The sequence below is a fragment of the Harpia harpyja genome, unplaced genomic scaffold (assembly GCF_026419915.1).
Source record: "Harpia harpyja isolate bHarHar1 unplaced genomic scaffold, bHarHar1 primary haplotype scaffold_46, whole genome shotgun sequence".
In the NCBI taxonomy this organism is placed as follows: Eukaryota; Metazoa; Chordata; class Aves; order Accipitriformes; family Accipitridae; genus Harpia; species Harpia harpyja.
The window spans coordinates 865813-877151 of NW_026293385.1; the positions used below are offsets into that span (position 1 = coordinate 865813).

At 48.1% G+C, this 11339-nt stretch overlaps 1 non-coding gene across 1 annotated transcript; it reads right to left on the reverse strand.

Moving 5' to 3' along the window:
• Positions 1-10564: 10564 nt before the first annotated feature.
• Positions 10565-10649, reverse strand: LOC128138443 (small nucleolar RNA SNORD45). Its single transcript, XR_008234009.1, has one exon. It is a non-coding gene; the product is annotated as a small nucleolar RNA SNORD45 (small nucleolar RNA).
• Between the last annotated feature and the right edge of the window lie 690 nt (positions 10650-11339).

Consider the following 11339-nt stretch of genomic DNA (forward strand, 5'->3'; position numbering starts at 1 on the left):
TAAAGCACCTGAAGCTCTGAGCAGCACCTGGGTAGCTGAGAGGTGTTTGAATGGGTAGAGACCAATGAGAGGAGGAAAGCTGGATGGACACTGGGAAATGCAGATGTCCAGGCAGTCTGCTGGAATGACTTCTTTAGAAATGGTCAGTTCAAGCAGGACATGTGGAAACCCGTGAGAGAGTGGTGAGAGTCAATACACAGGATACTAGGCAGAGCAGTGTCACGGGTGTAATGGGGAAAAATCAATATTTCTACTCCTGAGCATAGTACATGGGCTGGAAATTTCCACATTGACATCTGTAGTAGGTTGACCCTGGCTGGGTGCCAGGTACCCACCAAAGCCGCTCTATCAGTCCCCCTCCACAGCTGGACATGGGAGACAATATATAACAAAAGGCTCATGGATTGAGATAAAGACAGTTTAATAAAGTGAAAGCAAAGGTTGCGCAAAAGCAAAGCAAAACAAATTCTGTTATTCTCTACTTCCCATCAGCAGGCGATGTCTGGCCACGTCCTGGGAAGCAGGGCTTCGGTACACATTGTGGTTCCTCCGCAAGATGAAATGTCCCCCCTTCCATCTCCCTTTACTTAGCTTTTATAGCTGAACTGACCTCATATGGTATAGAATATCCGTTTGGTCAGTTTGGGTCAGCTGTCCTGGCTATGTCCCCTCCCAAGATCTGGCCCAGCCCCAGCCTGCCAGTGAGGGGCGGGGGGAAATGTTGGAGGGACAGACTTGATGCTGTGCCAGCACTGCTCAGCAGAAGCAGCCAAAACACTGGTGTGTTTCAACACCTTTCTAGCTACCAATAGAGAGCACAGCACTACAAGGCCTGCTATGGGGAGAACTAACACCATCTCAGCCAGACCCAATACAATCACCACCCCTCTTTCCATACCATTTGCGTCATGCTCAGGTCCCACATAATTTAATACACATCGATCTTCTAACCACGCCATTGTATTTAGTTCTCACTACTGAAATCCCTTCTTACCAACACTTACAACTGAAAATGCATACTTAAACCACCTTTATACCCAACATACAGATTTATACATCCTTATTAACTACTATCCCCTGCCTTTAACAGACAGATATTCCATGGGCTTCTTCCTCTCCTCCAGATGTTCACACACAGGCTATGACTTGGGCCCCATCTGTCAAGATGAGTGCTCAGGACAGGAGAAGCAGTATGTTCGATTGTTGGGCACCAACACCGGCTTGGTTTGGGTCACCGTTGCACTCGTCTGGTTCCTTGCAAAGTTCACTCCTCTGCTGTTCAGGTCATTCCTGTGACATTACTTCCTACAACATACGACTCACATCACAGATTGTTTTTTCCTCCACGGTTAAATGTCCTTGAGGCAGACACCAGGCCTCCCCATCCTTCTGCATTACCCACCAAGTACACCAAGCCGTGTGGCCTCTGCTAAATTTGTATCCCAATGCTTCCATGCCCCATTGCCCAGGGCTGTCAACATAGTCTTTAACATTCCATTGTACATCTCAGTCTTTCCAGATGCTTGTGGGTGATAGGGGATGTGGTACACCCACTCAGTGCTGTGTTTCTTTGCCCAGGAGTTTATGAGGTTATTTCGGAAATGAGTCCCATTGTCTGATTCAATTCTTTCTGGGGTACCATGTTGTGGACACATATTTAGCTAAGGGTCGCAAGAGCATTCCAGATGCCTTTAGAAGACCTTGAACAGAATAAACAAGAAGACAAAAAAAGAAAGATGCCAATTAGAAGAACACAGGTGCACATTCCAAGATAAAGGGAACTTGGCACAAAGAACCGCAATTCGGCAGTTTATCTTGACCAATTAGACTGAGACAAGTTTCGTGTGTTTTAGTTAATATAACCAATTGTGTCCTAAGTTTATGCGCGTGTACAGTGTTGATATAACCAATCATATTTCATGCTTGTGCGCGTGTACAGTGACTTTGCAGAATATGTGACTATAAGTATGTGTGTGTTTTAGCAATAAAGCATCGTCTGCTGTCTGCTCTCAAGATTACAGGCGTCCGTCTACTTCAATCTCCTCAAATGGTGACCCCGACGTGATTGCGGGCCGAGAAAACGCTGGAATTGCTGGAAGTGTGTCCGGAGGAGACTCTAGCCGAACGATCGTCTAGCCAGCTGGATTGAGCCGACAACCTTCTCCCGGGAGATCAATCACCCTGCTCGTTTGGAAGTAAGGTGAGCGGCTAAGAGGATTGAAATGGGTGCCCAGATGTCTGTGGAAGAAGGGGCAATTGTACGAATGCTTTCGCATATCCTCTCCGTGAGAGGGATTAAGTATGATTCAAATACTTTAGGTATGATGCTGAAGTGGCTTAAGGACCATGGTGCCCCCACTTCGAATGTAGAAGTCTTTGAAGTTAAAAATTGGGAAGAAATGGGAAAAGTAATTTGGGACTTTGTATCGCGTGGGGACGTGAAGGCCTCTGCTATGTGGAGATTGGTGCTGGAAACGTTGAAAGCCCTTAAGGCAGAAAAGGAGATGGCTGCTGCTGTAAAAATTTCAATTGAAGATACCCCGGAAAAAAAGAGAAGTGTGTGTGGTGAGGTGGTAAATAATTCGGACAGTGATGAGGAATTAAACACCGAGGGAGATGTCACTAATGGAGGCAACGATCAACCTTTAAGTAACCTGCCTCTCGAGCAGAGACCTATCCCCTCTGCACCTCCCTATGAGACACATACATCCCCAGGAGAAGCTATAAAAAAGCGATGGAAGGACATAAATGATAAAATGTTAACCGAAGGTCTAAATCCTGTGGCTTTTCCAGTTACAGTCAGGCAGAATGCCCCAAACGTGTGTGGCAGAATGCCCCAAACGTGTGGCAACCTTTCAATTGGGATTTAGTAAAAGAAGTACGGAAAACAGTAATGGCTAATGGACTGTCTGCTCCGTTTAGTCAGGCGTTATTGGAGAATATATTTTCTGGTCAAATTTTAACGGGCTTTGACTGTACACAATTGGCTACAATGATTTTAACCCCGACTCGGCGTCTATTATGGAAGGTGAAATGGGCAGAATTATGTGATTTAGCGGCACTGGGAAATTTGGACCGCCCAGAAGGAGATCCGAGGTATATGATCACTTCTGCTCAAATGATGGGGACTGGTGACTTTGCAGATGTTAATAGGCAAGCGAGGCTACCGGTGGAAGTATTACAAGAATCAGCTTCCTTAGCTCTGAAGGCAATGGTAACCTTGCCTGAAGCTGGAAAGTCAGAACAATCATTTACAAGTATAAGGCAGGGTAATACGGAACCTTATCTGTCCTTTATTGATCGTCTGCGAGATGCTATTGAAAAGCAAATAGATAATGCTGATGCCAAAGAAGCATTGATAATAAAATTGGCTGTGTAAAATGCAAATGCAGACTGTAAAAAAATACTACAATCGATGCCAGGAAGAGTGACGCTCGTAGATATGATAGAGGCCTGTAACAAAGTTGGGTCTTTGGAGCATAAAACTACATTAATGGCCAATGCTTTTGCTGTAGCCATGCGAATGGATACAAAAAATGTTAAGAAATGCTATAAATGTGGACAACCGGGACATTTGCAATTTCAGCGTAAAGAAGGGCGAAACAAAGTGGAAGCTGGGCCTAATATATGCCCTCGTTGTCATAAAGGGAGACATTATGCTAACCAACGTAGATCTCGTTTCACAAATGAAGGTGTAGCTCTGCCACCTCGAGGTACCCCATCGATGGGAAACTACAAGAAGAGTGCAGGGAGCGGTGCGATGACCCCAACAGCTCCGAAAGGATCCCAGATCGGCACCAAGAAGGATGTCTGGCAGAATTGCCAGCCCGAACAGCTGGAAGTGCCGGAGTGGATGTCTCAACAATAGAAACCATTCTACTATGGAACTCTCAGGTACACCGTGTGCCAGTAAACGCACAAGGACCATTAGGTAATGGGCTTAGTGCCCTGTTGTTGGGATGGTCTAGTATAACATTACAAGGAATTTTTATGCTTCCCAGGGTGATTGATGGGGACTACACAGGTCGCATTTATGCTATGATTTGGACGCCGTCTCCACCAGTATCGATACAGGAAGGAAGCAGAATTGCACAGCTCGTCCCTTTTAAAGCAAAGGTACCATGTAAGGTTAATCAACAGCATGGCAATGCAGGGTTTGGATCTACGGGATTAGAAGCTCAAATTATGTGGTCAAGGGAGGTCAATAAAACAAAACCTAGTATATCAGCAGAGTTACAAAATGCAAAGAACAGGCCAGAAAAAATAAAATGACAAGCTTTAGTGGACACTGGAGCAGATGTAACAGTTCTGTCGTGGGAGGACTGGCCTGTTACTTGGGAGCTTTCTGAGATGGATTCAAAACTGTTCGGTGTGGGAGGATTATCAAAAACTCGACAAAGCAAATATATGATTCAATTGATTTGTCAGAATTCAGTTTCTTATATCAAACCTTATGTAACCAATATCCCTATGAACCTGATAGGCAGGGATGCATTAAGTCAAATGGGATGTGTGCTTAGTACAGGAGACAATTTTGTGGCGCGGCCATTGACAGGCGACCACGCCTAAAACTGAAATGGAAAACAGAGGAACCGATTTGGGTAGATCAATGGCCGCTGACTGAATCTAAGGTCGCCATCTTGAAACAGTTAGTACAGGAGCAATTGGAACAAGGGCACTTGGTGAATACCACGAGCCCTTGGAATACACCAGTTTTTGTCATTCCAAAAGAATCTGGGAAATGGAGACTATTGCATGATTTAAGAAAGATAAATGAAGTAATGGAAAATATGGGAGCCCTTCAGTTAGGGTTACCCACGCCTACTCTGATTCCACAAGGATGGAACATTTTGATTATTGATTTAAAGGATTGTTTCTTTACAATATATTTAGACCCAAAAGATGCGGAAAAATTTGCCTTTTCTATCCCCACCATAAACAAACAGGAACCCATGGAACGTTATCATTGGGTAGTTCTGCCACAAGGAATGAAAAATTCTCCAACCATATGCCAATCCTATGTATCCCAAGCTCTAAAAGGGTTTAGACAACAAAATCCAGACTTGATTATTTATCACTATATGGATGATATCTTGATAGCAGGGAAAAGAGAGTTATCCGAAAAGCTCAAAGAATTGACTACACGATTGTCTGATTTTGGTTTAAAAATAGCACCAGAAAAGGTACAAAAAATGCAACCATGGAAATATTTAGGCTGGAAGATTTTAGAAAAAACTATCGTTCCACAAAAACTGGAAATTACAGACAAGATTGAAACATTGAATGATGTGCAAAAATTACTGGGGACAATCAATTGGGTTCGAACACTGTTGGGAATAGATAATGAGCTTCTGACCCCTTTATTTGAAATGTTACGAGGTGACACTACCTTAACGGCACCTCGACAATTGACTCCTCAAGGTAAACAAGCATTACAAAAGATAGCAGATCTAATATCCCAGAGTCAGGCTTTTAGAATTAAAGAAAATCTTGACATTAATCTTAGCATTTTAAACCGAGAAAAACAACCCCTCGGGATCATATATCAATGGGAGGGAAGTCACAAAGACTTGTTAATAATAGAATGGATCTTTTTAGCTCACCAGGCCCAAAAAACCATATTTTCTCGAATTGAAATGATTTCAGAATTAATTATAAAGGGGAGATGTCGGATTATTGAGATTTGTGGACAAGAACCACACACGATTGTCGTTCCTTTGACTCAAGGATATTTACAATGGTGTCTACAGAATAGTCTAACTTTACAAATTGCTTTTGCAGATTTTGAAGGAAAGATAGATATTCATCTTCCTGCACACAAAATGTTTACCTTGCTACAAAATATACAACTAGAAGAAAAAGAATTGTGTGCACAGTTACCTACTGATGGTCCTACAGTATATACGGATGGCAGTGGAAAAACAGGAAAGGCAGTAGTAGTTTGGAAAGAAGGTCAGGTATGGAAAAATCACATTGTCACATGTGAAGGCTCCCCCCAAGTGGTGGAAATTCAAGCTGTAATAGAAGTATTTAAAAAGTGGCAGGATGTTGAGGTCAATATTATTGCTGATTCTTTAGATGTGGTAGGTGTAGTAAAACGCTTGAGATGGGCTTATTTGAAAGAAATTGATAACATCACATTGTTTGAAAAATTTAAGATGTTGCTATTTCTGTTAAACCAACGGACAAAGTGTTATTATATAATGCATGTGTGAAGTCACACCAGTTTGCCTGGATGGATCACAGAAGGGAATAAACGGGCTGATTTGCTAGCTAATCCTGTATGGACCGGGCCACCCCCCAATAAACTTCTACAGGCACGTGGAGCTCATAGTTTTTTCCACCAACCAGTGAAAGTATTAGCCAAAGAGTTTCAGGTTTCTATAGCAGATGCCAACGCCATCATTCAATCCTGTGCTGAGTGCCAGAAATTATCTGGGCACGGAGATGGCGCTGTAAATCCTAGGGGTCTGCAGTCCTTGCAATTGTGGCAGACTGATGTGACTCATGTACCAGCTTTTGGAAAATTGTGTTATGTTCATGTTTCTGTTGATACATATTCCTTGATGATATGGGCCACAGCACTTGCGGGCGAAACAAGCCGACATCTACAAACACACTCACGACAAGCATTTGCAGTAATGGGTGTCCCGGCCCAGGTAAAAACAGATAATGGACCATGTTTTATAGCACAACGGACTCGGGAATTTTTTCAGCAATGGGGAGTTACTCATATTACTGGCATTCCTCATTCTCCCACAGGTCAAGCTATAATCGAACGTACTCATAAAGTATTAAAAGACTTTTTGGAAAAACAAAAAAAGGGGGAATTAGGGGAACCTCCTTCAAATAGACTCATGAAAGCAATAAATGTGATGAATTTTTTGACCCTGCGTGGAGAGTCAGTTGTCCCCCCTGTAGTTCGGCATTTTCAAACAATGAATAGTGGGATTCAAAATATTGATAATGGGTGGAAAGTCTGGGTTAAAAATATGGAGCGTCAGCAATGGGAGGGACCTTTTAAAGTAATAACGTGGGGCCGAGGTTATGCTTGTGTCATTACAGAAAATAGGCCGAAGTGGATTCCAACTAAATGGACGAAACCTTATGCTGAGATTGATATGGAACACGCTGACTGTAGTAAGCAGCATGACAGTGGCACCAGTGATTGATCCACATCATTTAACACCGTGGGACAGTAAGAATGTTTGGGTGACACTGACAAAAGCTATTAATCAAACCTCTTTTTGTGTGTCATTGGCATTAACTGAACAGTCTTTCATTCTTATGTATTTTATTAGGTATAATGTTGCTTTTGCCGTGTTTAATTAGCTGTGTTCATAGGTTTTTGCAAAGGGCAATACAGCATGTTGTTACTTGTCGAAAAACAAAAAAGGGGGAATTGTGGACACATATTTAGCTAACGGTCGCGAGAGCATTCCAGATGCCTTTAGAAGACCTTGAACAGAATAAACAAGAAGACAAAAAAAGAAAGATGCCAATTAGAAGAACACAGGTGCACATTCCAAGATAAAGGGAACTTGGCACAAAGAACCGCAATTCGGCAGTTTATCTTGACCAATTAGACTGAGACAAGTTTCGCGTGTTTTAGTTAATATAACCAATTGTGTCCTATGTTTATGCACGTGTACAGTGTTAGTATAACCAATTATATCTTATGTTTATGCGCGTGTACAGCGTTGATATAACCAACCATATTTCATTTTATTTTTGTGCGCGTGTACAGTGACTTTGCAGAATATGTGACTATAAGTATGTGTGTGTTTTAGCAATAAAGGGTCGTCTGCTGTCTGCTCTCAAGATTACAGGCGTCCGTCTACTTCAATCTCCTCATACGACGTGACGGAGCGGGTGGCCCTGCAGAGCAGCCCCGGCGCCCTCGAGCATTTCCACATGAAGCTTTTCTGAGCCCAGCGCAACCTCTACCTGGCCGGTTTTGCCCTCCTGCTCTCCTTGTGAGTTTGGGGGGGGGGGGGGCAAGTCTGGGGGGGGGGGTCTGGGGGTGCCGCGGAGCCCGGCTTACCCTGCCTCCTGCAGCCTCCTGCGCCGCCCGGTCACCCTCATCTCGCAGCAGGCTGTGCTGGGCGCTTCCAGCGAAACGTTCCGGAAACAGGCGGAAGGCGCCAGCCAAGCCGCCTGAGGTTACACGGAGGATAACGATGCCTTGTGGAAGGTATGGCGGGAGGCGGGGGGGGGGGGCGAAGGAGGCATCCAGGCGCCTCGGGCCCTGATGTTCCCCCCCCCCCCCACCCGCCAGCAGCTGCAGGAGGCAGGGGGTGACAGGGGCGGTCCGTCGTCCCCCTCCCACGACAAGAACGAGACCCTCAAGGCCAAGGTGGAGAAGCTGAAGGAGGAGCTGGCGGTCAGCAAACGCAGTACGGGCAGAGCTGCGGGGGGGCATTATGGTGTGGGGGGGGCGTTACAGTGTGTGGGGGGGGCGCTGCTGGTTTATTTGGGGGTGACCCTGACACAGACAACCCCCCCCCAACAGCTCTGGAGAAGGCGGAGAACGAGGTGCAGGCCATGCGGTGCCAGGCCGAGGGGCTGACGCGGGTGTACGACCGGCTTCTGGACCAGCACGCGCGCCTGCAGGTAGGGAGGGGGGGGGGGCACCCCTAACCCCCTATGACCCCCCCCAACCCCCTTTCAACCCCCCCCCCAACCCCCTTTCGTACCCCTTAACACCCCCTCTGACTGCCCCCCCCCCCCCCCCCCCGGCATCCCATGATGGCCCCTGGGACAAGAAGGAGGAGTGATGACTCGGCCATGCCCGGCCACACCCACCGGGCCACGCCTTCCCCCCCCCCATCCCAGTTCAGGGAGTGGGGGCAAAACTTGGACAAGGTGTTTCCAGCCCCCCGGCCCTTACCCTGTGTTTGGGGACGCCCTGCTCTGTGGCAGCACTCCGGGGGGGTGGGGGGCGCGGGGGGGCTCTGAACCCCATTTCAGGGGGTCCGAGCCCCCCCTTTTGCCCCTTCCAGGGGGGGGTTCCCCAGGAGTGCACAGTGGGGAAACTCCCCTCCCCCCCCCAAAACACACCAGCCTCTGCTTCAATAAACATGTGGGATCAGGCCACGCTTGTCTCCACCTCCCACCCTCTCGGGGACCCCCCCCCAGCACCCCAATTTCCCCCCCCCAGGTCCCTTTTTACCCCCCCGTTGTCACCCAGGTATGGAGATCCCCGAGGCTCAGCCATTTTTATTGGCACCATGCACAGGAACGGGGAGCTGCGGGGGGGAGGGGTGCAGCTCGTTTGTCCGTCCGTCCAGGCCCCACGGCCATTGCAGCGTGGGGTTAGTCCGTCCCATCCGTGGGTCCTGTAAGGCTGCAGGGACGGCCGTGGGGGCCGTCTCACCGTGGGGCTGGCCGTCTCGCCGTGGGGCCGGCCGTCTCACCGTGGGGCGGGTTCCTCCATGAGCAGGGCACCCCACGCGCTACAAGGCGGCGTGCAGGACCCGGGCCTGGCCCCGCAGCGCTTCGAATTCCCTCTGCACAAAATCCGTCAAAGCTTTCCGCATTTCCACCTGGGGGGGAGGGGGGGGGAACGAGCTGGGCCCCGTCGAGCCGTGGGGCTGGGAAGAAGAGACCCCACAGAGCCGTGGGGCAGAACGGGGTCGTTTTGTGTCCCCCCCCCCCCCCCGCTGTGGGGCAGCTCCCCCAGCGCTCACCGTTGACGTACCCTCCGCCCAGAGTCGCTCCAGGAGGGGCCGGACGCTGAACGGTCGCCCCACGACCACCGTAATTCGCTACGGGACAGCGTCAGTAACCCCCCCCGCAGCCCCCCCCACCCCAAAGCCCACCGCCTGCCCCATAGCCAGCCGCACAGCCCCCCCCCCCCCCCGAGCCACCCTACCCTGCTCTCAGTTAGCGAGGTTTAGGAATACCTCTGTGGTGCCGCTTTTGGGAGTTTCTCCTTGGAAATCGAGGCAAGAGACACCTTTCCCAAGGTGCAGAAGAAACCGCGTAGACTTGTGCGTACTTTCTAGGTCATGCAAGTAAAGCCAGATGCCAGCCAGAGACCGGGAGCGTGTTTGCATTTCTCCCCGATAAGTCAAATGCCCTATTTTTCATGGGTTTCTCATAGGAATAGGAATCGTGAGCGGGCACAGAAGGGTTTCTGTGCTGGGATACAGGTCATTTTTTTGTCATCGCAGCTTGCACGGTGCCATTTTGAGCGTTGACAGCGCACCAATGTTTAGCTACTGCTGAGCGGTGCTTATGCAGAACCAAGGGCTTCTCCGTTTCTCGCTCTGCTGCCCCAGCGAGCTGGCTGGGAGGGGACACAGCAGAGACCGCTGCCCCGAGCTGACCGACGAGGTACCACAGTCCGTTCCACATAGTGTCACGCTCAGCAAGAAATTCGGGACTGGGGGAGTCTTCCCAAGGCAGCCGTCGCACCGAGATGGCTGGGCGTCTGCCTGCTGGTGAGAGGTGGTCGGTGGTTGCTGTCACGTCCGTTGGTTTCCTTTCTTATTCCCTGCGCTTGTTAAACTGTCTTTATCTCGACTCCCTTAGGTGACAGCCTAAGGAAAATGGAGCCTCCTGGGTCTCAGAGTAATTCCAGAGCTAAAGCGGCGACAGACATCGGCTCTGGATCAGATAATACGTGCCGACGCTCATCGCTGACCCAAGAAGACATGCTCCTCCTGTCCTACCCGAGGGTTTCAAATCCAACACGCTTTCTTCCTAAAGCAGGACGCTGCCTTATTTACTTGTAACGCCGTTCCTACGCTCCTTGAGATGCGGCTAGAGGTGGGTTACGCAGACCATCAAGCCGCCGTTTGGGAGCACCAGAGCCTTTTGGGTACTGTTTGTCACCACCGTTTGCGTGAGAAGGGAACTAAAACACAATAGACGGCGAGAAATTTAACCTGCCGTGGAGATAGCTACGGTGAGCAAGTCCGATTTTGTGCTTTACAAAGCATCATTTTTAAAATTCAACCCTGAGTTTCGCAAGTGTAGACCCTTATTTTTATAATGCGAGCCTCAATGTTAGGGCAAAAAGCATCAATTTAAAAGACCAAAGCCTACTTTGGGGGGTGCAAACAGTCATTTTTAAGGTCCAGACCCACATATATGGAGTACAAAAACTAATTTATTAGCTCCAAGGTCCGTTCTTAAGGTTCAGAGACTCATTTTAAGGGCCCAGAGCATCATTTTTAAGCCCCAAAGTCTGATCTGGAAGGACCAAAGCCTCATTTGTAGAGTCTAAATCCGAATTTATACAGTCCAAAGCCTCATTTTTACTTTCCAAACTCTTAGCTTTGCCTTCCAAAGCCTCATTTTAGTTTCCAAAACCTTCATTTTTAGGGTGCAGA